General features: G+C 38.4%; 1 protein-coding gene across 2 annotated transcripts in view; it reads left to right on the top strand.

Moving 5' to 3' along the window:
• LARGE1 (LARGE xylosyl- and glucuronyltransferase 1) overlaps positions 1–25566 on the top strand; it is a 265931-nt gene that overhangs the window by 30694 nt on the left and 209671 nt on the right. The window lies entirely within an intron of this gene.

The following is a 25566-nucleotide window of genomic DNA, read 5'->3' as shown; positions in this document are numbered from 1 at the left end:
TTTGTCACCTAGACTCCATATTGTGAGGCTTGAAGTCTCTCTGAGAGAAAAGATGCTGCAACTGGAGGTGTCACTGTGGTGCTATGCCTTTAGTTATGTGCATATGCTCACAAGCTTACATATATGCATAAATAGATAAAACTGAAGTATGTACAGTCTTTCACATCCAAGCCAACATGTGAGGACATAATTTGTCTCTTCTGACTTCATATGGAAGTTGCTGGGCAGAGCCAGGGAATCCGAAACCCATATAAAAAATTGCATGCATGAAATTATGCAAAGCTGTGGCAGATAAAAGCCACAGTTAGGAGGTGTGATCGCAGCTTCTGCGAATAAACAAACCCCAGATTTAGTGAGTGTGGGAACAAGCAGAGCGTAGTCTGCAGATTTTGTCAGCAATGGCACTGACTAGTCCAGGGCACCTGATTGTTGTGTACTTGGCCACTGAAACCTGAACGTGCAGGCTCAGGGGTGACCTTGTCACTCTCTACAGCTGCCTGAAAGGCTGTAGCCAGGTGGGCATTGGCCTCTTCTCCTAGGCAACTGGTGACAAGAGGAAATGGCCTCAAACTGCACCAGGGAAGGTTCAGTTTGGACATCAGAAAGACTTTCTTCACTGAAAGGTTCTCAAGCATTGGAACAGGCTGCCCAGGGAAGTGGTGGAGTCTCCATCTCTGGAAGTGTTCAAGAAACAATTGGACATGGCACTTAGTAGCATGGTGGTGTCTTGTCAGAGCTTGGACTTGATCTTGGAAGTCTTTTCCAACCTTAATGATTCTGTGATGTGAATTTTGCTGTCATTCCATGAGTTCCAATTCCATGTCCTAAAGCAGTGAGCAGTAAAGGATAGGCAGTCCTTGAGCTAAGGCTTCTGTAAAAATTTCATGTGTGAGGTCAAGGATTGCATACATGGAGACTCTGGAAAACAGAGCTGTATTATTAAACGTCAATTTTAAAGAAGTTAGTTTAACTTGATTAAATCTATTCTGTGGGTACTTTCTTTTCCCAGTTGAATTGTTTCAAACCAAGTAGAGCTTGTGATTCTGAGCAAGCGTCTTCACACAGTCCCTAAATGTAGTCTAGTTAATCTACTTGAATTCCATATGAGTAGTTAACATGAATTGATTGTTTTTTCTCAATGTCCCCCGGTAGACAAACCAGTCTCACTGACTCTTATCTGTTTACTGGTAGCACTGATTCTTGAATGCCTGCCTGACTTGTACTGAGGAAAGTTAGTGTTTCTTCTGTGCTCTGTACCAGCTTTTGTCCACAGAAATTAACCAAGTGAAAATGAGTTACCCTTTATCTTCTTACAGCTGTCAGTTTTGTCTTTAATGTGGTGCTCAGCTGAATACCAGATTTGCTCCCATGCTTGCTGACCTTTCCTCATCAGCTTACCAGGATAAAAATGGGTGGTGAAGGGCTACAGGGAAGATGCAAAGTAAAAGTAACTCCAAAGTAAATGTACTTATTGGGTATCTTTCTCCTTAATGAATTTTGTGTAAGTGCAGGCACATGCTTTAAAAATAAGCAACATGAATATGAGAGAATCATTGAAGCCTAAAGAGAAAAAAAATCATGTTTGATATATTTACAGAAGTATGATTTGCAGCCCACTCAATACCTGATTGCTCTGGGGCTAAAGACCTCTCATATGGAAGTAGGGGGTAAGAACAGCCCAGGCTATTTTTGCAAATGATTCATTTGGTTGGTTTTTTTTTTAGTAAGTTAGGCTTCTTTTATTCCCAATAAGGGCTTTTTCTTCTGCAGTAGTTCTAAACTTCATGCTTCAAGTCATCTTTGCAGTTGTGTTCTTAAACTGACAGTTGGTTTTATTTTTAAATAAAGAAGTAGAGAATAATATTATTTCTCTTCATACAATGAGGTCAAAATAGAAATTTAGAATCAGAATTGCGTAAAATTGTAAAATGTGCATCCATTTATACTAAGTTTTCTAAAATAACAGTGATGAGATGCTGAAAGCCAGAACTGTGCAGCAATGAATGTTGATTGTATAGAATTGACAAGAGAACCATGAACAGTGGCAGAAACATGTAATTGACACTGTCTTTCCTGGGTTTCATTTGTAATGTCTTTTCAATAGTGTAAAATTTCACCACTTTTTTTCAGTTCATACTGTGTCTTTTCCCCATTCATTTGACCACGTTGCTGTCCCCTAAAGGTTTTGGCAGGAATAGAACTTAATGTGGCATACAATGTGTTGATGTTTGTTTCTTTTATTTGCACGTGATAATCACCAACTATCTCAGCAAAGATCTGGGAATAGTTTCTTAGCTGCAGCTGCAGAGGAAGTAAAAAAATAAATGTATTTGCGTGTGTCCTATGTAAACGGGCTTTTTAAAAAAAATCAGTTCTCAGCATCTGTTGTAACATATGAAAATTATTTCATCTTAGGAGCAGATTTCTCAAGTCTGGAAAATTTTTCCTGCTGCCACAAATTTACAGCTATTATTTTTGCCATTTAAAAGGCACTATTTTAACCAATGCTTGCTGTATTAATTGTGAAAGGGAAAACTTCATCAGTGACCACCATAACAAGTAGTGTTATCAAATAAAGGCACCTGAGCAAGTTCCCAGTACTGCAGATTTGGAGCAGAATGAGTTACAGACCTGCTGTAATTGAAGCACTGTACATGTTTTAGTTGTCATCTTGGTTAGATTAGTGGTGGAAGTGTAGTAATTTTGGTAGTTAAGGAAATACGTGCTTATTGTAGTGGTTTGCTGAGGCAGCTGCTGTTGTTTGGGCTATTTCATGGTGTGAATCCTAGGTGGGGTTAGTAGAGGGTGCTACAGCAAGGCTACTGGGTGTGCTGATACAGGTAATGTCCTCTATATACTGTGAATTGAACTTGGAGTCTCTGTGCTTTGCATCTTCAAAGGACTGCATTCCCTTCATCCTGATGGTATAGTGGTATTGGAATTGCCTTGCTGTGGAGTTTATTTTGTCACATGTAGATGTTGATACCTGGCTTTAGTAAAGAATTTGAAACGTCTTTTGAAAGGTTAGAATTGCTGATGAAAGCATTATAGAATACATCAACTTTCAGGTCTTCTAAAAATAAGTACATTGTTGAATCAGAAACAGTAACATATATAGTAATATATACAATATATAGTATGAAACCACAGTGATCTCAAGTCAGCTTGTGGAAACTATAAGAAGTTTTTCTGACCCTCTTTGTTGAGGCAAAGTCTCTCTAAACAAAATCCCATTTAAGCAGTGCTGTGCTATGTACCTTATTTTTAGACTTGGCTCTTCTGAAAATAGGAAGGGAAGGAGGGGGTGAGCAAAAAAGCCCCCCAAAATAGTAATAGTTCAGATTATTTCTCAGCTTCCCCAGTTATAAGCAGATTGTGGACAGGTGGTCACTGTCCTCTCTATAACACAGATGAAGCTTACCAATCAAAATCATTGTGATTATTTGTTGTCACCTTTTCCTCTCAGTTCCACTTCTCAGTATTATTTAGATTATTGCAGTCACAGATTCTTTTGGATCATTAAGGCCACAGTCAATGCTTAATTTTACTACCAGTCTTTTGACTGTGAAACCTGCAGATCATAACAGTCAGAAATCCTGACCAAAAGTCTGTGCACTGTCCCTCTGTAACCATACCATAAAACCAGCTCTTTCTGGAAAAGTTCGTGAGGTGACAAAAAGGGAAGCTGGACAGAGGATTAGGGGAAAGCTAGCATTATCTCATGATGTAGATGGGAAATGCAAGCAACTGTATTATGACCAAATTGTGTAGATCTTGATCCAGAATTCTGTCTATAACTCTCACCTCTTGAGTCACAGCCCATTGTTTGTCTCTAGAAAACCATCATTGTTTTTAATCTTAATCTGTCAGTTAAGAAAGTTAGCAAGAAGTTTCTGTGCCACTGAAAATTCCACTGAAGTGTAATTTTAAACACTATGGAAGATCAAAGCAGAGAAGGAAGCGCTATTTTTCGGGTCTTTTTATTTGAATTCATTTCTTGATCATCATAGGAATTTCTTTACTTCAGTGCCCAAAGCTGTGCTTTTTCACTTACCTGGTCAAGGAAGCATTTCTATATTCACTGTTGTCCTGTCTAAGTACCAGGTCAAACAGTCTCAGTTTAAACCTTTTAGTGTTATATTTGAAATTACTTTAGTCTTTTTTTGTCAGTAATCCCTCCTGATGGATTACACACTTCTGACTGTTTTAAAACCATGTACTAACTTGTCTGTCTAAATACTTCCCATTAGAAATTGCTTTAAAAGTTCTGAATTATGTTTGTTGCCATAGCAATACTCAGTTAAAGATTCATAGAATGGTTTTTTATTTTCTTCCTGCCACAGGGGAATTCAAAAAGTAGATTCTAAATCTATTTCATATACAGGAGATTCAGTTGGACTATATGCAGGGGAGATTGGGAGAAAGGGAAGGGAAAAACTTGTCTAGAGTTTAAATCTATTTATGGAGCACTAATGGTATCTGCAGTGATGGGAAGGCTTATGCTGTTTGGTTCTATCTATTTGGGTTTCAGGGGACCTTGTCTTAAAGCTGTAACTGATAAGGAAAAAAAGCACTACAGGAGAAATCAGTGTTCTTTGCCCATTCTTGTTTTCCCACCTAAAATATGATGTTCATTTGTATTTCTTCATTTGAACTTCAAGAATTTGAAATGGTGCCATTCTTCTGTGGATTGTGAATCTAGACTAGGCAAAAATTAGGCTCCAAAATGGTCATTCATTCCTAGTATCTCATCAGTTGTCTTCAAAAATCTGGTTTGAGTAGTGACCCTGACAGTATAAGTTTTTGTTGGAGCATCAGCAATTGCAGCCTTAGTAAACAGCTGAAATTCCACATAATGCTGAATTTTGAATACCTTTGGCTAAGTATGATCTGAATTCTCTTCCCAGTTGCAAGACTAGTAGGAGGCCTTGGAAGAGTTTGTCTTGAATGAGTTCACACTCTCGCTGACTTTTTCTAGACTTGGCTGTTCGCAGAACACTGTACAAAAAAATTCTAGATTAACTGTGTGTGATATTTCATATTTTGTTCTCAAATGCTTAATTTGACAAGTTTACAATGAGATCTCAGGATTTTTATTTCTTCTGTGGAGGATTCCACCTCTTGAAGTCTGAAAGAGCTGTTTGAATTTTATGTGGTCTCAAGAGCAGCTGCTGTTTCTACATGCCCAAAGAGCTGCAGGAGTATAAAAAAGTGGGAATAGTGTTGGAGTTAAGAAGAAGAGGCAAAATCAAGTTCAATATTTTGTCTGTATCGGTTGATTACAGAAGTGTAAAATAGTGTAATATATATGGTGGGATTTTTTGTTTGTTTGTTTGTTTTTAAATTGGAAAACGTAAAGTTTGAAAAAATACTACAGTAATCCATACTGGCCTTGTTCCTGTTCCAGCAGTTTATCTTTTTTCCTTTTTTTGATTGAAAAAAAAACCCCTCAATTTCCCATTGTGCTGGGAAATTCTATTTAAGGTTTTGTAGTGTTGCATTTATTTAAAGCGTTAGTGGGGGTTGGGGGAAAATATTAAATGCTGCACTTCATGGAAGTTCCCCAGCTGCTATCAGAATCCATGTGCAAACTGAGAAATGAGATCAGTCCTTGCAGCACACTCACGTAATTTTTAAAATGAGAAGGTTGCTAAAAAAAACGTAGAATTTTTAAATAGATTCTTCTTATTTACATCTGGGTTTTTGAGCTGTTATGGTTCAATTCTTCAAGCTCTTAAACCTCTTGTGATTTGGAAGAAGAAAAACAAATATCAGGCAACTTGTAGTAATTGCAAGAGCTGCAACACTGAGATAACAAAATATTCAGAATGCAGTTCCTCTTCACTTAGGCCCTAATTCTACAGATACATAGGCCGTGCATTCACTTCAGTAAAGCAAGCAATCCTGCAAAGAGTGGACAACTCTTTATGGTGAAGTTAAGCATTTGAAAAGGTGTTGTCAGGATCAAAGCTGTAGCTATCTTGATTTCTAGGGCTTCTGGGTGTTTCTTTAAGATACTGACAATTTAGTGTACTTTGAACTGATGGAAGACCTATTGTAACTTAAGAAATATGTGAAGTCTGATATTTCACTTGTCGAGGAGAACTGTTAGACAATCTCATTACAGAATGTGTAAATCTAGAGTAAGAAATGTGAAAGGGAAATGTTGCCCACTGCAGACAAGTCCAGGTGGTGATCTCTTCTCTGGTCACCAGTGACAGGACCCTAGGAAACAGCATGAAGCCCGGTGAGGGGAGATTTACGAAAAGATATAAGGAAAAGGTTCTTCACCCAGAGGGTGTTTGGGCACTGGAACAGGCTCCCCAGAGAAGTGGCAACAGCACCAAGCCTGACAGAATTCAAGAAACGTTTGAATAGGGCTCTCAGGCACATGGTGTGATTCTTGGGGCTGTCCTGGGCAGAGCCAGGAGTTGGACTTGATGATCCTTATAGGTCCCTTCCAACTCAGGATGTTGTATGATTTTAATTTTCTTGAGCTTGGAGGTTAGCCAGTGTAAAACACAGAAAAATCCCAGGTGGCATCTCCACACTCAAGCTGTGTTCTTCCTGCTTCATATATAACTAGGAATTCTTTTCAGATTCCTAGAGTCCTCAGTTGAAACCAAAGCTCTCATCCTACTATAAACTGCATGGGCAATTCCATAGTTAGAGGAATGGAATTCTATTTACCTGTTTCTCTCTGCCTTGAGTTGAACAAGAATCTGGTTTGCTGCAGAATAATCTTCCCCATCACCTAAGAACACAAACGTAATGCTTCCTGCAAGGCCATGGTAATCTTGGTGAGCAGAAAAGTCAAATGTTCTTTTTACAGTGTTACTGTCAGTTCCAGAATTGCATATCAGAAACCTGCTTTCCCTCCAAAAAGCAATTATGGGATTCAAACCCAGAGAAATAAGTACTGGGCCTTTATTATTTGCCTACTTAATCTTGTAAGATTGTATTTTTTTCTGCTGTAGTTAAAACTAGAAGTTACTTCTTAATAAAAGTATAGATTTTCATTCAGTGGTTTCGTGCAATGTTCAGATGATTGCTGGAGACTGTGGGTCGGGGTTAAAAATCTCCATCACCTAGAAGACTTGGGAGTTACAGAAATGCTTCTCTAAGTGCAACACTGGTTATGGGCAAGTAACAATGTGATCTTCGAACTGTAGGTAATTCCTTGTTGCTGTTGTAGCTCTTCCTTATGATACCAGGAAGGAGGTTTCTGATTCAGGCTCATGCTATGAGTCCAAGAGAGGTTGTAGGTGAGAGGGGGAAAGAGAATGAAGACTCATCTGGATTTTTGATGTTTTTGAGCTGGAATAACTGAAGTTTTGACACTTCTCAGGAATGAGAAAACTCTGTTGCTTATTAAATACTTCTAGTGGGCTTGTTGATGTAGTCGTGGAAGGACTGGGGGAGATCATAAAAAAACCCAGAGATTTAATGGGAGAGGGAAAGAAGGTGATGAAAAAGTGACTAGACTGGGCAGCAAATGAAAACAGGAAGGGAGAAGGGCAAAGAGAAGGCATTTTTAAGTTAGCAAATCACCGTGCTTCTTTCTGCCATCTATAAATTATTTTTGAGAAAAATGTCTGATCTGCAGACCTCTCTTCTTCTTTATTCCTTTGGCACTTGGTGCAGGTCTCATTCATTTTTTCTACCTTCCGCTAGTTGAGAGGTAGAACTGTTAAATTTTGCTAGGGTAGGTGAATTCCTCATCAGTCATTCTTTGTGCAGTACATCAGTGAAGAACAGGGTGAGTTGAAGACTGGCATGTTCAAATTGTTTTAAGAAAATTTCTGTACTAACATGACTTGTTTGTGGTTTGTTTTAATGGGGTAAATAAAACATGATGCTGAAATGGAATCCTGTGTTTTGTGAATGGCCTTGTTTTGAACAGTAAAGTATTGCCCAGTCATAGGTGCTGGTCATAGTAAAATACTACACAGACATGAAGGAGCATGAATATAAATAAAGTAACCATTTGTATCTAAAAAAATGGCTGAATTCAAACAGCATAGTTCTAATAGAATGAAACGTGATGTGCAATGTCATGGAACCTGTTTTGAAAGTATAAGCAGAACAAGAAATATTTGTCAGCTTTTAAAAAGTTTTAAAAGGCTGCTCAATACTGTCAGTAGCTGTACAGATTCATAATGATGAGCTGAAGTCAGATATTCTTTGGATTCCGTATAAGGTGCATGTTTGTGTGCGTGTGTGTATAGAAGTCATGTGTGTGTATTTTTCTTTACTACATATCAGTTGTTGAAAAATATTACTGTTGACTCACAGAAAATAGAGCTTGCTGTAGCATTCACACAAAATTTATGCTCTTTCTGCTGGCATATTTAACAAATGGGAATTCTAGAGCAGTATCACTCATGGGAAGAGGTAGACATTTATTGTTCTGTATTTGATAGAATGATTTTGGTAAAAAGTGAATGATGAACTACATGAAATTTAGCTGTGTTAATTTCAATTTTTATTACAGGTACTAGGGAGAAAAGTAACAGTGTCAAAAATAAGAGAATAGAAGTGGTAAGAGAAATAACCACTTGTGTTTGAGCCTTTAAAGCTGATCCATGAATAGCTGAAAATTTGGATTCTTCTATTTTTCAAGTTTGTCCTAGTATCCTGATAGATGATGGGCAAGTATGGAAAGGAGTTTTGACCTATTTGCCTTCAAACTCTCATTACTAAATGTCTGCTTCCACACCTGGTGGCTGAGGCAGCAGTTTGTTGGCAATTGGTGGCAGCAATTTTGGATTCAACTTTGTCAATCAAAACAGGCCCATTTGTCTCTGTCTTGTCACTTTTTTTGAGGTGCACTGTGACAAACTTCCAGCTACAAGAGTTAACTCCCATCTTGGAGAACCAAGTGCCCTTGCAGACAGAAGCATGAGTTTCTAGTAAAAGAGGCCAGGCCACGTAATAGACCAGTTGTCAGCCATGCTGTGTACAAAGTTGGGAGAATTGCCAGCAATCCCAGAGGGAAATGCAAGGAGCCTGACTATGATGGAAATAGCTGACAAATTTGGAGCATCTAAAGGTGTGACAAGTAGTACAGCTCATGGAGTGTCCAAGCACTAATTACCATTTATCAAAAATGTGTTTCATTTTTCATATTTTAACCTTGTATGATTTGTGACCCTAGAAGGAACTGACTCAGAACTTCAAAAACTATAAAAAATGTTGTGGAAATACAACCTAGGGGGTTTATGTAATTACCTGAACCTGTTCTTGTATTCCAGCCCAAAGGAACTTTTGTAGTTAGGATTTTATAGTTGTGATAGAAAACAGGTGCATCATAATGTGTTGGTCCTTGCACAACTATTTCTTACACGTTACCTGCTACCTTGCAGAACAAAACTGCCTGGAAGGCCGGGATGTTGGTTATTTCCTTATTTCATCAATATGACCTGTTCATTCCTATTTTATGCAGTGATTGCATTCTCTTCTTGCCTGTCATTCTCAAGGGAAAGTTTCTGGTTGACTAATTATGTCCAGAGGCATATGGTAGCAGGGCAGCTTCATGCATGTTTCCAGTATCCTTGCCTTTGAAAAAGTTTAACAGCACCAGTCCCATCTCCTCCTGAGGAATGTGTATTACTTCTTTCTGTGTTACCAGCACGAGAATGATGTGTGTGCTCAGAAGGGCCCTTGGTTAGTCAGGTGGCAGTCGCCCATGGTAGCTTTTTTTTTTTTTTTAATTTGATGGGGCAGGAAAAAAGGAAGCAAATACTTCAGCTTATTCATTGCTCAAAAACACAAGAGAGAAACAGTGTTGAGGGTAAGAGAGATGAATAGAAAAATGAATATTTATTCACCAAAGGCTTTCTGGAAAAACGGGACAAATGGGCAAAATCTAAATTTTCTCTTGTGCCTGGATGACTTTCCATGCAGAAAGTTGTATTTCAGGATAGAAATTGATTCTGGGAAAGGGCATGATTCTGGATAGCAAGGCTGGAAGATAATTGGCTGAGCTATATAAGGTCTTCATTACTTAACTTGATACTTGGCTGTAACACAGCTTGGCACAAATTTCCATCCAGGATTCCTGGGGAAATTTGTCATTTCTCCTAATGCAGGTATGGTTTTTATTTTACCTTGGGAGAAGTAGCAATCTCTAGAAAGTCCTGCTGTTTCAATACCTGCCAAATTAAATAGTACGGAGTTATTAAAAGAGGCTGTAATGCGCAACAGCAGCTAGGACCTCAGCTCTGTCTTGGAGTGAGAAGCAGAATTATTCTGGAAAAAAATTTGTGGACAAGCAAAGGACGTGCCTCTGCTCATAAAATGGTAATCAGCATAGTCAGTGAAGTGCGATGTAAACCACTGCGGGACATGCCCGCAGTACTTTGCTTTGCATTTGATAATTTGCAAAAAAGAGCTTACTTCTTTATCACCAATTCTGTCATATTGCATTTAGCAATTTGACTTTCTCTTGTGACTTGAGTTTCCCTGCCAGATTCTGGATCTAGGAGTCCTATTTTCCTTTCAGGGGGATTTTCTAGTATGCTCTTAATTTATTTCAAACTGTCTGGCCAATTACTACTGTTGCTGTTTTTTAGATCTGCTGTTTGTGTTTCTAATGAGGAGAGTCAATATAGCACATTCTCCGCATTTAGCACATTATCCAAATTCTTTTATAATGGGGATTGACTTTGAGCAAAAAACTGGGTACAGGGATTTCTTGTTACTGTCGATTTATCAAGTAATAAGTTGTGATATTTAAGTTTATGCTGTACTACTTTATAAAGTCTCTAATAATTTGGTTTGTAAGTACTGTTGCATCCATTATAGCATTATCAGTAAAGCATAAGATAACGGTAATTTACTCATACATTTTCAGGAAAATGTGTTTTGTTCTTCACTGCTTCTTGTTGGATTCTTCAAATGTTTCAGTTATGTGACTGTTCTAGTTATGTGTTGCAACTGCTCAAGGTACTAGATAGCCTCATCTAGGCTTCCTTTCTCATGGAAATTTGAATTAGGTGACCTTTTGGGGTCCATTTCAACCCAGGCTGTTCTAATATTCTGTAGTGCTATGTTACTCTTAATAAAAATACAGGGTTTTTTCCACAGTAAAAAAAGCAAGAGTAGAAAGAACAATATATTCTCATCTTTTCTATGTGGGTAACAAAGAGATGACAGACATTGGCGTGAAGTTGGTCCTGGTTGAAGTCTGTGTATTTAATCAAATTTGGAAAGAAGGGGTGTAATGAGAAAAGGTAAAAAAAAGGTTTGCTTATTTGTAGGCTTTAGTTTCTGTTTCTGTAGTTTGATAGACTTCACTTCTGTGCCTTCTACAAAATAACACTTCATGACCTGGATAGTTTGCATGACAAACTGAATGAATTTCTAAATAAAAAAATAAATACAGAATACTTCAGAAGTATCAATTTGGGGTTAAATGTTTTTGCCTTTTTTTTTTTTTTCTTTTATTCCATGAAGCAGAAGTACAGGCTGCCCAAATCGAGTCAGTAGCCTCCTCCAGCTCAAGATTGTTAAGGTATTGGGTTTAAAACCCCTATTTAACCTTCTTTAAGAGCATGGTTGCACAGACTATCTCAAGAAATTTCTGCTCTTTGGGTTGTACACTAAGAATTTTTAGAAGAAAAGTCAGCTTTCCAGCAAGTGCTGGACCATGAGATCTGGGAAAACAGGAAAGAAAATCCTAAAGGATGAGAAAGAAATTCCCTTCAGGTGAACATCCTGTATATGCAACCTGTCTCGTGTGGTTGAAGTGCTCTTTAGGATAAGCATAGGTGTAGTTGTCTAGAGCTTTGTTTTCCAGTGACAGCAGGCAGGAGAAATACATTAAACGTGGTCAGTGCTGAAATTTCCATCTTGGTTGTGAGTCTGTTCTATGTCATTTACAGCAGCTTGATCCAAATGGCAGCTCCTGGGCCAGTCTGGCCTGTATCATGATTCCATTCATCCTCCCAACTTTTCCTCAGAGAAGATGGACAGTGACTCTTCTGGACTTTAAAGTCAAATGACTCTTTATACGTAGGCAGCTCCTTGGAGCAAGACCTGTTACCAGAACAATACTGAATAAAAAGTGATGGGGATTAAATGGTGGCATGCCACTCATTATCCATGTCTTGCATGTTTCAGTCACAGCTCCCCCCTGGAACAGCTCACAGTTAGGATGTAAGAGGCTCATAGTTGTGATCTGGAAGTTTAGCTACAGAAATGGAGTAATGCAGATTTAAGTTTCGATTCTCTAAAGTGTGACTTGTACTCTAATCTGAAAGAAATAGTGGTATAGATAAGGGTAGGAGGGTCTTTACCTGAATAATCATCTGGCTTTACAGTGGAGACAGTTTGTGCAAGACTTTAGACAGGGTCCTGCTTTGTCTTTGGCTGAACACCAGTAGGGGTTGTGTTGACTCAGCTGAAGAATAACTTGCAATGTCTTCTGATTGGTTTCCACCTCATTTATATATCATTTATTCTATGCTCAACTCTATGTCCTTGGTTATTCCCACTGACTGTACAAAGAACAACTGTTGTGGCCCAAAGTACCTTGCCTATTGAACTAATTTTTCGGCTGTGCCCAGAGCTACCCAACAGTCATCAGGACATTTGACAGCAGTGTGCCAGGATGCTGGAAGTCTTTGCCTGTACTGTTAGACCCCCTTATTCCCTCCCTCCCTCCCTGCACTGCAGCCTTATTGTAGGTTCTTCTTGCTTATTATCATCTTTTCTCATGTTGACTCTTTGTGCTTAGAGTTTTTCTCTGCATCGGAAAGCTGTTCTTACTTTATATGTACTTGCGAACAGTAACCTGTCTTTCTTGACTGAATTCCTTCTTAAAACACACACTGCAACCCCATTGTTATGTGCATGGAAGAAAAGAATAATGTTATGTATGTTAAACTAAAATCTATGAATTTCACTGCCTGTTCTGTACTGAGTACCTAATTCATGTTCCCTGTTTTTATTGCATATTTTAAGTTTGCTTGGACAGAGGTCATCTCTTTCAGTGGTTGGTCAAGTGTCACGTAAGTTGATTGTAGTAATAGGATCCTGTTAAATTTTAGCTTTTGCCTTCGATGCTGTTAAGTGTCTTTGAGAAGCGATCAATACCACAGTATTCAGCACCAAGTGAAAGAGTTAGTTGTTCTTATTCTGTTGGACATATTTTCTCAACTCTAATCTGTCTGCCATAATCTAGGACCCCTTTTCAAGGGAGATCTGTAACTAAAATGAAGAGTTACTGCAGATCAGGAGAGAGATGGCTTGGCAAAGCTGGGTGAGATTTGCATACTGCAGGCTTTTTTATTCAGCCAATACTGCGGTTTCCTCATTTTGTGTAACTTGCAAATCAATGTAAGGATAAATAAATAAAATTTTAAGTATTGCCAATTACAGCATTGTTCTTGGCATAATTGTGATGAATATTTACTGGGAATTTTGTACTGTTTTTGACCTGGGTTACAAAATTTGTGATATATATTAGCCCTGCTGTATTCCTCACTGACAGTACTTTTCCTCCCCAAAATAGTAATCTGAAACAAGCAAATTTAAGCCTGTAGACAACTCATCCATTCTTCCCGGTTACCTCCTTTGAACTGCTTCAAATTAGTCCACATGTTCTTGGGGTGTCTGCTGCAGGGTATTTGGATGCCTGAGAAAGACACAAGAATTTTGCATAATAGCACTTTCTAGACTCTGAAAGATATTTAGGGAATGGAGAAAAAAGTTGTGCTGTACTGATTTTATAAAGGTTTTCTCTTGTCTTGTCAGATCCCTTGAGTAATTATCCTGATAAATAGGGCACAGTTTCTTTTATTGCCAACTGTAGAGGTCCGAAGACTATACGATTAGTGTATAAAGCTATTATGTAAATCCTCTTTGCCCCAGTTTAAGTTAATGCTCTACATATGGCATGCCTGGTAGGATGAGAATTCATGTTCACTCCTTCCCCAATCAGTGCATATCTGTGCTGCTCTTGGCGTGTTGCTAGAATAGGAGAGCTGGTCAAGGGGTTTGTAAGTACTGAAGCAATCATTTCAGTTTTTCACATACAGGATACAGATGACTCACTCCTTCTGTGTTTTAGCACTGACATGAGACTGTTCTGTAAATAGCACATGTTCAGAAATAGGACATCTCCCACCCCCATTAGCTATGAAATCAAGGTAATGTAGCTATTTAATTTTAAAACAAAAAGCAGGAGCAAATTTCAGCACTAGTGGTGATCTAGGACTGCTATCTGAGATAAGGGAAAAATTTATTTCCACTTCTTGACAAGAGGCCAGATTACTAGTTATCATCTAGTAGATAAAGAAAAAAGAATTAAGGTTGACTAAGACACAGTGCCAAGAAGACTGGTAGGAGATGAAGAGAGAGGTTTTTTTTTTTTTCTTTTGGAACAGCACTTCAAGGTTTTGCAGTAGTCTGAGAGTTTCTGAAAGGGAGAAGTATGATTGGTAACAGTAGTTTACAGCATAGCATGCTGATAGCTGAAGAGTTTGAAAGAAGTTTTGTTATGCTATATGCATTTTTTTAAAAATAGAATAGTCATGTTGTGACTAGGAATTCCTTGATTACACAGTTGAGAAAGGAGAGAGTTACACCTCATCTCTCTCCTGGAAGTTCCAGATTCTTATTACATTTACCTGTGTCTCCTCAACCTGGATACAGAGGGGGAATAAGAAAGAACCAAAATCAAGAAGGGAATGGAAGGCAAGTATGAAGTCCTGCGCCTGGCATGGAATTGATTCATGCAGTAGCTGCAGAATGGGGGCAGACTGGGTGGAAAGTAGTTCTGCAGAAAAAGACCTGGGGACCCTGCTTGATGAAAAATTGGACATCAGTCAACTCTTTGTCCTCGAAGCAAAGAAGGCCAATTACATGCTGGGTTGTATTAGCAAGAGTGTAGCCAGCAGGGTGAGATAGATGATTATTGCCCATTGTTTGTGGGACTGTGTACAGTACTGGGCCTGAGTTGGCTCCACAGCACAAAAAAGCCAGACTTGCATGTGTGTCGTGCTCTACCAATAACCTTTGTGTAGATTTAGAGGATTCTGATACTTAAGCAGATTAATATGAATAACGAGATTCTGTATTCCAGCTACCTGTGTTGATTGTGCACATGCTTACCCTGGCTCTAGAAGAGTCCCTGTGTGGCAGCTTCTTTTTCAGCTGAGGAATGAAGTGCCTCAAACCTACTGTGTTTTAGCCTAGGATACAAATGTGGATATCGGTTGTTTCTCAGTAGCTGGTACATGTTAACTACCTGCCTCGTGGTAACCTGTGCGTACATCACAGGTGAGAATTAACCTATTTAGTTGTACCTTGCAGCAGCACAGCTGCTTTCTGAATCATTCAACTTCACATGTTAGTATTTTCCTCATATATGCACTGCCATGAAAGAATGACCAAGATCTATTCAAAGACAGTGACATGAAGATCCAGCTTTGTGTGAAACTGTACAATATATTTAAAAGCTCCACAGCTTCTGCATGGACATCTGTTACTTCTTTACACCTATTTTTTGCTAGATCTCCGTAGCCCAGTGTTCAGGTTGAAGGGTGTACCAGTTTCACAAGTTTTTAAACTTTCTTCTCTTTTTTTGGGATTAATTCAGTGACTCGCAGTGGTGAATGAGATTTTTCCTATTTATAGAATAGCCTTCAACACACATTCAGTGCTGAAGTTTGTCACCAATGCAGAAGAGTAGATCTCTTTTTGAAGAAAGTCAAAATACATGGTAGACAGCTCTGTAGCTCTTAGTGTAATGAGAGGCTGAGAAAGGAAACATGAAAACACCAAATGATTGGGTGGTGATTCAAGTGTAATCTGCATCTGGCCTGAAACCTAAATGAATGCTTTGCTGTTGTTTACAGTAAAGATGATACTGTAGGGTGTGTTGGGAAGGCAAGCTAGCTCTTGGGAAGGGGTGTATCTATAGACATGGAAATTACTATTTCTGAGGTGAAAGCAAACTGCAAAGAATTTAATGTGTTGGAACTGAACAAACCTGATAATCCCTACCTCAGAATATTGAAGTAACCAGCCCATGAAATTGTAAATCTGGTTAGGATTTTTTAGAATTGGTAGATACGAGGTTGTTTTATATGGCTGGAAAAGGGTAGCTGTGGTGTCTCTCTTTAAAACCAGAGCAGAGATGTTCCCCTGACTACATTCCCCTTACTAGTGTGACCTCAGTGCATTAGTTTAGAACACATTTTGAGGAAGGGAATACTTACAGGCATGGAGGTGAACAGCAAGTGGCAAAAAATGTATCAGGAGTTTACCAAGAGAGGTGCTAATACCACCCTAACCTGCTATCTAACATGGCAACTAATTATTTTAAAAAAGGAGCAGGAGTCCTTATTTATCTGGATTTCAATATGTGATGCACTGCTACATGAGAAAATACTAGTGAAGATTAAACAAAATGAAGTTTAGAATAAGGAGTGAAAGGTGTCAAGAGAAGTTACTGATGATGTGGAGCACTGGAATAGTAGACAGGAATGCTGGACAGGAAAAGAAGATGCATTATATGGATAGCATACAAGTGTAATGCTCCCATTTGTGGGAAATGCTATTGTTTGAAAATGACTGATGAAGGGGAAGAATGGATTATTGCTGTCAGCTGCAAGGTGATTATGAACTCTGTGTGTGATGCAATCCTAAAGGAGAGCAAATGTGATCCTAAAAAGGATCAGGCAGGAAAGGTGTCTTTGCAAAATCGGAAAATACTGAAACCATTATACTTCTGTAGCTTCCCTGCAGTGCTGTACATCCAGAACACTACATAGTGTGTTTAGAAAAGATGATTGTAACGTGGAAAATGAGCAGAGGAGAGGGTATTGCTTTGGCTTGTCTGGTTATTGAAGTAGTGACAGAGGAGTGGTATGCTGCCTTCTGTGAATGCCTTGTGGAGAGAATAGCACAGCTCTGGGAAGAGCTGTCTATGCTGAAAGGAAGTACACTGCCTTGAGGTCTAAAACACATTCCTAAAAATACTTCTCTGGATTACGAGACATTTAAATATTTGATATTCTGTAAAAGGTTGAAGGTGATATTTTTTAAGTCTGTTACTAAGACTGTTTTGTTAGGAAAGTCCCTGGTAAATTTGCATGTTTTCCTGGAACGGACAGCATTGCTGCTCTTGGAGAATAGGATGTTTCTACTCTTTCTTATTTGATCTGGTAGCAGGAAAAATTACATTTGCAAAGTTAGGATGTTACTTGGCTTGAGAATGTACAAAATAGATGTTTAAGGGCATTATCTGGATAGTTGTGTTATTTATTGAAGGAACCTCTTTGAAACTCTGAACTATAAACAGAACAGAGAGAGTTCTTGAATCCCTTCTTCCTGACACTCTAATTTGCCATTCATTCAGGATGGTGAGGAAGCTCAGATCTCTACTTTCATGACACCCCTCAACTAGTCGCTTTTCAGACTCCTGTCTGATACCTCTACAGATCTTCTGGGTTTTATATCAGTAAAGAGTTGTCATAACTCTGACTAAATTTCTCCCTCTTTTTTGATGGTTCAGTTTTCAATCTCTTCTAATGTCAAAACACTATTTGTTCTGCTAACCACAGTGCTCAATAGTACAGTGAGCGTGGAATTTAAATGTAAAATAGGATGCTTCATAAACAGCTGAACTAATGAGGACTGATTTTCTATTGAAATGTATCCTGTTATCCTAATTTACCTCTCTACAAAACATTCACAGATCCCACACATATCACCTACTTGGAGAATTAACAACAGACAGGGTGGTTAGTGCAAACCCATTTACATGCTAAAGTGTTGGATAAAGATTGAGGTGTAATTACCTTCCTTCACTGGGAATGCTCACTTTGTTCCTCTTCTTATGTTCTCTTAGTTGCCGATTTTCACAAAACTAGCAAGGATTTCATCTATTGAAAATGCTGACAGTCAGTCAAATTTAGATGAAATTAGCCAGAAGTTATGAATGGGAAATACCTAGAGAGACAAGCATTCCTTTTCATGAGAAAACAAATTGAAGACCTTCAGAGGAAACAAATCTGCAGTCACTTCAGATCTCAATCATACCTAATAGAAGAGGTGAAAGCCTCTATGTGTTTTCCATCACAAATGATTTAAAAAATACAGCTCTGAAAATTCTCATGAGGAAAAAAAGGTGATGCAGAAAGTTGTGTGGTGCAGGAAAGACAAGTTCCGATTATGTCCCTCTATCTCAATCCTCTGTGCTAGATACTTGCCGGCAACAAAAGCATTTCTTGGGAGACATTGAGGTGTGCAGCTTATTTGAATCTTATTTCAGACAACAGGCATAAGGGACTAACAGTCTTGTAGGTATTCCTAGAGTTGGAAAAAGCAAAGGAGATTCTGGAGAATTATAAAGGACTTGCTCTTTTTCCCTGAGTCTGAATTATATAGCCAGGATCTGGATCTTTGCTTACTTACATTGTTGCTGTATAACACTGAGTTGACCAATTCCACTGGATCTGCTCTGTATTTGGTGAATGCTAAGAATTCTGGTCAACAAACTCTCAGTCAACTGATCCATCTTTCTCTAAGCTAATTGAATGGTAAAACTGAATGAAAGAGGACACATTTTGTGATAACTGGGCTCAGGAGGCTTGCTTTATCCTTTTTACCTCTGAAGTGGACAAGCTGTTGATGTTCTTTTAAAAGTGCTTATGATACATGAAATATCTAATGTTTTTTTAGAAATATATTTCCTGCTCCTAAAAATACTGCATGTATAGTGTGTATATTTTAAAATGTCAACCCATTTATTGACACAAGTGTGAACATAGTAGACTTAAACAGGTTGTGTATGTTTTATTTAATACGAATGCCAACTGTGTATATACAGAGTAAGAAGTGTGTATGTTTTTCTGTATCATGTCTATGCATAATTCCCTGATTCCATAGGTGGGTTGGATGGCTTTGGAGGTGCTGAGACACAAACAAAATTTTGTGTTATGCTTCCACATAATGGGATGCTGTTAAAAAGGTTCCTATTTTTGAAATTCTGGATTATTTGAAAATGAAAATATTTCAGATAAATTTTGCTTACTTGATTTTTGCAGGCTGCATATACTTTCCATGTTAGTAGAAACCAGTTATAACAGCAACTAAATCCTCCTTTTCCTATGTGCTTTGAATTTATTGAAATTACTATGTAACTTGTGTTAAGACAGTTTGAGTATTTTTTCCCCCAGGTGCTTTTTGCAGCCAGAATAAGGAAAGCAGGAAATGGGACAGAGAGAATGTGAATCCTTTCATCCTTTTGGCTGGATGGGACCTGGATGTGAAACAGTTGAACAAGTGGGAGAGTTCCTAGTAGTCTTCCTACACTTACCTATGGAATTCATGTAACTATTGTTCCTGGTATTGATGGTATTTTTGGCTGTAAAGGGAGCAGGTGTGGTTCAGTACACTGTACGATACAATTCTTGTTCTCCTCCGAAATTCTCATCTCACCTTGTCTGTAGATTTACTGATGATCCTAGATGATCTCTGCCTCAGGTTTCCCTTCTGTTCGGTGGATGACACCGCTTTGAAAATGTAATGAGCAGCAGTCAGGAGAGGGTTTGTGGGTAAGCAGGGGAATTGAAACTTCATTTTTTAGGCAGTGTGTATGTTGCAAGGGGAAAGAATCCATGTTCTGTAGTCCTGGGCAACTATAAAGCAGCTGTTGCAGAAAATTAATTTTCAAAAATTCACTTGCTTCTAAGGACCAGGCAAGACTATCAGTCTTGAATGTTGGTAGCTCTAGAGTAGTACCATTGTTCAAAATTTAGACTTAGGATTTTTCTTCTGTTTACTTTGCTGATACATGCAGAAAGGAGTAGACATAGACTTTGACTGAGGCTACATTTTATTTGCAAGGCTTCATTTTCATGAAGGGATTAAATTAAACCATATAAGTATAAATATAAAGGATGTATATACACACATTGTATTGTCTTATAGGCCTTTCATACTTTGCTTTGATTTCATAGACAGCTCTGTATGAATGATCCTTGGAAGAAGGACAGTTAAATTGTAAAGGTGCTTTTCTCCATAGGATTGCTTAAAATAGTAAATGGAACTATGATTCTACTTCATGCTTCTAATGGAAAACTTCAACTTGAAAGTTGAGATTGGAATTCACATACCCCTTAGAATAAAACTGAGAGCAAAATGCTGTTTTCAGGACAATGCTTTTTAAGAGTGCTCATTGTTCTGTTTTCCTCTAGGTCAATAGCAAAATTGTTATCCTTTTTAATGAGAGTATACCTAACCTTGTACTGAGCATTTCTGGAGATCTCAATTTTATATGTTGCCTAAAGAAATACTAGGGTGGAAATGGAAGATTTTTACACAAGGATAAAACAAACCATCCCTCTCTTTATATGTTTGGGAAACTGGCCAAATACAATGAAGGTTACTTGGATAACCTTTACTCTATCAGTATAGTGCTGCCAGCTTCTCACATCCCACTTACCTGATCCTGTGGACCTTGTTTTGGATAGCAATTCTTCAATGAACTGGTTTACAAAGCCTCATATGAATTTCTGTAAGACTGCTGATGTCTAAAATTGGAAGAGTTGCTGTAGATGTTGTGCGCTGTAAGCAAGGATTAGTATGAAGTATGTGTTGGCCATATCCATATTTTGTTTATGATCTTCCCTACCTGCTTCATGGTGCTGTTTAGTCTGTGTACTCTGAGCAGTGTGTGCAAACTACAGAGGTACTGCACAAAACCTTTCCTAGTATCATCTCATTGAAATCATAGCGTAGATGGTCCAAAAGTTAAAAAACCTAGTGGCCAACAGAACCCTTCCAACAGATGATTTCAGAAGCTGATAAGACCTCTGCTGTAGGGACATGTGCTTTCTTGATAGTTCTTGCTTTTGAATGATGATACAAGAATGAATGATTTCAAACTGATACAAGGTGCCCAACAGATACTGAAGTTATTAGGGACAAGAAAGAGTAGCTGCACAATCTTTGTTTCTTTAGGAAACTTAATTGAAAACACAGGTGAAGTAGGGTTTTAACAAGGTAGTAGTGTGTGTTTTGCTCATGGCATGTTTTTTCTAAGAATGAGAACATTGTAATACTTCATAACAGTGTTCTTCTGTTTTCTGTTCTGTGTTCTGGAAACATTTTTTTGTCTGTTTATTGGACCTTACTCTACCACCATTATTTTTTTTCCTGAGAATTCCTTTGAATTCTTTTCCATTTTTATCAGTAGCTAAAATTGGCTTCATTTGTTCTAGTTCATCTTTTATTGTCCCTGTGGACTGGAATGTGTGTTGAGCTTATAAACCCTTTGGACTGCCCAGAGACCTGTTCGTGCAACCAGACTTTCTAATCATGACACTCTGTTGGAATGAATATTTAAAAACGCACACCATATATACTCTAATGCCAGAGGCAAGCTCATGCTCACATTGTAATGCGAGAGGCAATTAATACAAAAATTATATATGTGTAACTATACATACAAGGGATTCTTCTCCTACTTGATATTGACATTCATTCCTTTGACCTCTTAAACCCGTTAAAATTCTTACCTGTTGATAGACTACACGCATAAAGAGGAAATCAAATGGATGTGAAATTACTCTCCCTCAGAAATTGTCAACAGAGCTATTGTCTCACTAGCTCATGTGTATCAATTTTCTTGCAGAACATGATATGAAAGTGTGATTTTTGATTTTGGGTTTTTTTGATTGTTTTTCAAAATGTTGAGTACTGCTGCAGCAAAATATGAGATTTTTAAGTAGGCATTGATTGTTTACTTTGATTAGATGTAAATAGTGTTATTGGATTTCCCAGCAACTTCAGACTTTGTAGACATGCGTACATAATTCAGTAATGATCAGATAAATGCAAATAGCCTACTTGGTTTCCTTTTTTTTTTTTTAAAGAAGAAAGGTAATAGGAATATGGATTGTATCCTCCTAGCTTCTATGGTGGGAACTATTATACTGCTGAAGTTAGGATTGGGAGTTTCTTTCTTTCTCCTCCTTTCATTCTCCTCTTAAGCCTTAATTTTTGGGTCACCAGGGCAGAGGCCTGGACTGGGAAACTACACAGACTGTCTTCTAAACCTTACAATATATCATCTTTCAAGTACAATAGCATCTCAAAGGAATCCTGGTGCTTTATATAAATTCATCAGTTTGGCTGAACCTTACTTTATTAGGGCTTTTTGAGTTACCAGTATTCAAACTACTGTGATAGCAACTCATAACTGCTATAATGAGCAATTTGTAGGAAACGTGGTAATACTGACGGGTTTGAAACTAGGTGACTGAAACGGCAGTGGGAAGGTCTTTATCGGGTCTCCACATATGGTAAACAATCTCTGTTAAGCCCCAAAATAACTCGTGGGCAGCTGCTGCTCTTTCAGCTGTTCATTGGCTGCTACAGGAGAAGCCGTGGGACTTTCAGGGAATGTTGCTCTATCCTGCAGCACTGGGTACCTCCTGCTTAAGCCAAAACCACTGAATTTCACTTCTGGCTAGGTATTTACATGCCCCAAATCTGACTGTGGTGTAGAACATGTGAAAATTAAAGCTCTCTGTAATTAGGACAAGGTGCAGAAGCGACAGGCATAGGAGGGAGCTGAAGGTGGCTGCTTTACACCTCTTCTGTTAGCAGTGGAATATCACTTGAATTAGGAAAGTTGGTATTGCTTCCTCTCCTGCCCTAGATGTTACTCTTTTGAAGGAGGTTGCTCCTTCCCCACTCCCAGTATTGTCATGGCATTTGGATGTGGGAAGGAATTGTTCTATTACAAGCAAAAATACATCTATTAATATTAAATTAAGGTTAATAAAATTCCATGTATACATTATACACTTTTTATTTTTAAAACTTTGTAGAAATCATTTTAATCAGGTAAATCAGTCCTGAATTAATTTCTTGTCATGCAAAGGATTTTATCAATATGAATCTATGTTTCCTGGCTGGAAAAAAGAATTCATAAAAAGAAAACCTGAAAAATTAATCTTTTTGTCTGAGAGGGCTTCCATTTTCCCACCTCTGGCAGTTGTGCCTTACTAACAGCATGGGTTTGGGACCTTACAAAAACCTGTGCCAAGCAAAGTGTGGTTTTCAGTCTTTCCAGACTGAATTCCCATGTAAATAGTTTCAAAAAATAATTTCCAATACCTTTCATCCTGTTTGATCTGGTTTTCCAATATGGAGATAATTGCAGCATTTATTCATATGAATAGACCCTTGACCAATCTTGTGCCCACATATCAATAGTTACGATACGTGATTTCTATTCAGTAAATCAGTTTTGTCTTGGAGAGTGCATGAGGCTTCTTTCTACCTTCTTGAAGACTGAAACAAATATATTTCATGAATTCTAGGTGGATTATATATATGCTGATAATCTGGTCAAGCCATCAGCAGTTTGTCTGTTAGTTTCAGTGGATTGAAACTGGGATTGAATTGTAATTTTTTTCTAAAAGACGTTGTTTCTTAGTATCAGAACTGATAAGACATTGTAGAAAATGCAGAAAATAAAATTCTGGCACCTGCTTCAATTTCAAGATTCTGAAGGAAGGACCCAGCTCATTATCTTTCTACCTAATGCTTAGAGATAGTGGGTTGGGTGTACCTCCTTCTAACTGCTGTTCTAGAATTGACAGCCGCCTTACCAAGGCTAAAGTTGAGGTTTAAAACCATAAGGGGAAAAAAAAAAGTAAATTTTAAACTCTACTACAACATGGTTGTAAAAAACCATGTATAACATCAGAGTGGTTTGGGGGTAAACCACAACAGGATTCGTGTTTAGCAGTGTCTTTTCCCCCAAGCTGCTCTCACACTGTCCCTCCTCTCTCCTCATTTTCCCCCGCCCCCTCTTTAACTTGGCTTTACTACAGGAGTGGAATTGCCTCACTGATCAAAAAGCATTTTCTCAAGGACTGGTCTCAGCCTGTAGTTGAATTGTTGGTAAGTAGAGATGTGTAAAGCCAGATCTAATGTATTTGCAGGCTTGTTCTGCTGATCCTTGGGAAGTTCTTTCAGAGACAATGAAAAGGACTGCACTGACAACAGGTAATACTGAGCCTTTTATTTAACTAGGAGATGCAGAAAACACGTGCACAGTTTTATTTGCAGGTTCAAGGCCAATACTGTAAACTGTGTGGACAGTATCTGTGAGGTAGTTGCTTTTCCTCCCCTGAAACATAGAAATGGCCATAGCAGACAAACTGGATCAATTTGAAAATGCAAGATTATGGACCTCACATGGAAGATGCACCCTTTAGTAAAACGGTGTGGTATTTCTCTAGGGTGAAGTTCTTAAATACAAATGTCTCTGCTATTATACTGCCTGTGTTCTTGCATGTTGTAATATCATCCCCATTCATCACACCAGTGATGTAACAACATTGCCCATATAATACACTTCATTGTTCATACTTCCTGTCTCATCATGGAATACAGAAACAAGTGCTCAGAGGGGTTTGTTTCAAATGTTGTTCTATTCCCTTGACAAAGAAGGACAGACACTTCCATCCATGCCTGAAGTACTTTAATACATCATCTCTCCAAGACACATTTTGAAAGGGTGCAGCCTTAAATACGGTGCTGTCAGGGAGAGTTATGGCTACAACTTTTATTATTGCTACTTGCAAGAGCAAAGAGATAAAGCACAGGAAACATGCACTAACGATGGACATGTTCTGACACACGCTACTGTAGCTGCAGTCACTGAGTTTTTTTGTTAGTGGAAGATGCTTCCCAGAATATAATGGCATATCATAGTCAGAATGCTCATGGGAAGAATTACACCATTTGAAAGCCTTGTTAAAAAGAAAAGAAAAAAAACCCCAACATTTTAACAGCTGTTGGAATTAGGGCCTTCCAGCAGTTACGGAACTGAGAAGGAAATGAGCCAAAAACTAGACCTAGGAAGATTTGTATGCAGTTACCAGCCTTTTTTTTAAAATCACAGTGATCTGACTTCAGTAGCCAAGGTAGTGGCATCAGTGTTTTGGTATCTCCACAGTAGTTGCACCGTCTGCCATCCCACACAAAGCAGCAGACAATTTCTCCCAGAAACTGCCAGCAGCCGAATGCACCATCTCAGCACACAGGGAAGAGGGGTGGTGGGTGTCTTCTTCTCAATGCAGAAAGCTTCCTGGTGGCCCCACTGCACTTGGCAAAATGGGAGACACGGTACTGCAAGTGTAAACAACCACCTGCAATACACATTTCTCTTCCCACCACTTGAAAAAGCACTTGGAACGAGTTAAAAATAATTGTCTGGAATTCTGTGATACTGGCTGAGACTGCTTTAATGTCCATGATGCAGCCAGCTTTCTAAAAATACATACATTGCAAGTTAACCCCATAGTGTAGAAATGCAATCTATGCTATTAGATGTGAATTTCTGCAAGTTAATGTTAAGACTCCTGCCACCACCATAACACACTTTTGTTTGCCCTTTGAGATTGTTACCATCTTGTGTCAGCATCATACAAATGGTGAACATCACCATGAGCATTGTGGAAGAGTATGATATTTCTTCCTTTGCTTAGAATAGGAAGAGCTGAAGTTTGAATAAGAAATGCAGAAGTTACA

This window comes from Corvus kubaryi, unplaced genomic scaffold (assembly GCF_017639235.1).
Source record: "Corvus kubaryi isolate FWS band 111438036 unplaced genomic scaffold, C.kubaryi_AGA036_p1.0 74, whole genome shotgun sequence".
NCBI lineage: Eukaryota > Metazoa > Chordata > Aves > Passeriformes > Corvidae > Corvus > Corvus kubaryi.
Note: the sequence above shows the minus strand (reverse complement) of the source record. Positions and strands in the feature narration are given on the sequence as shown.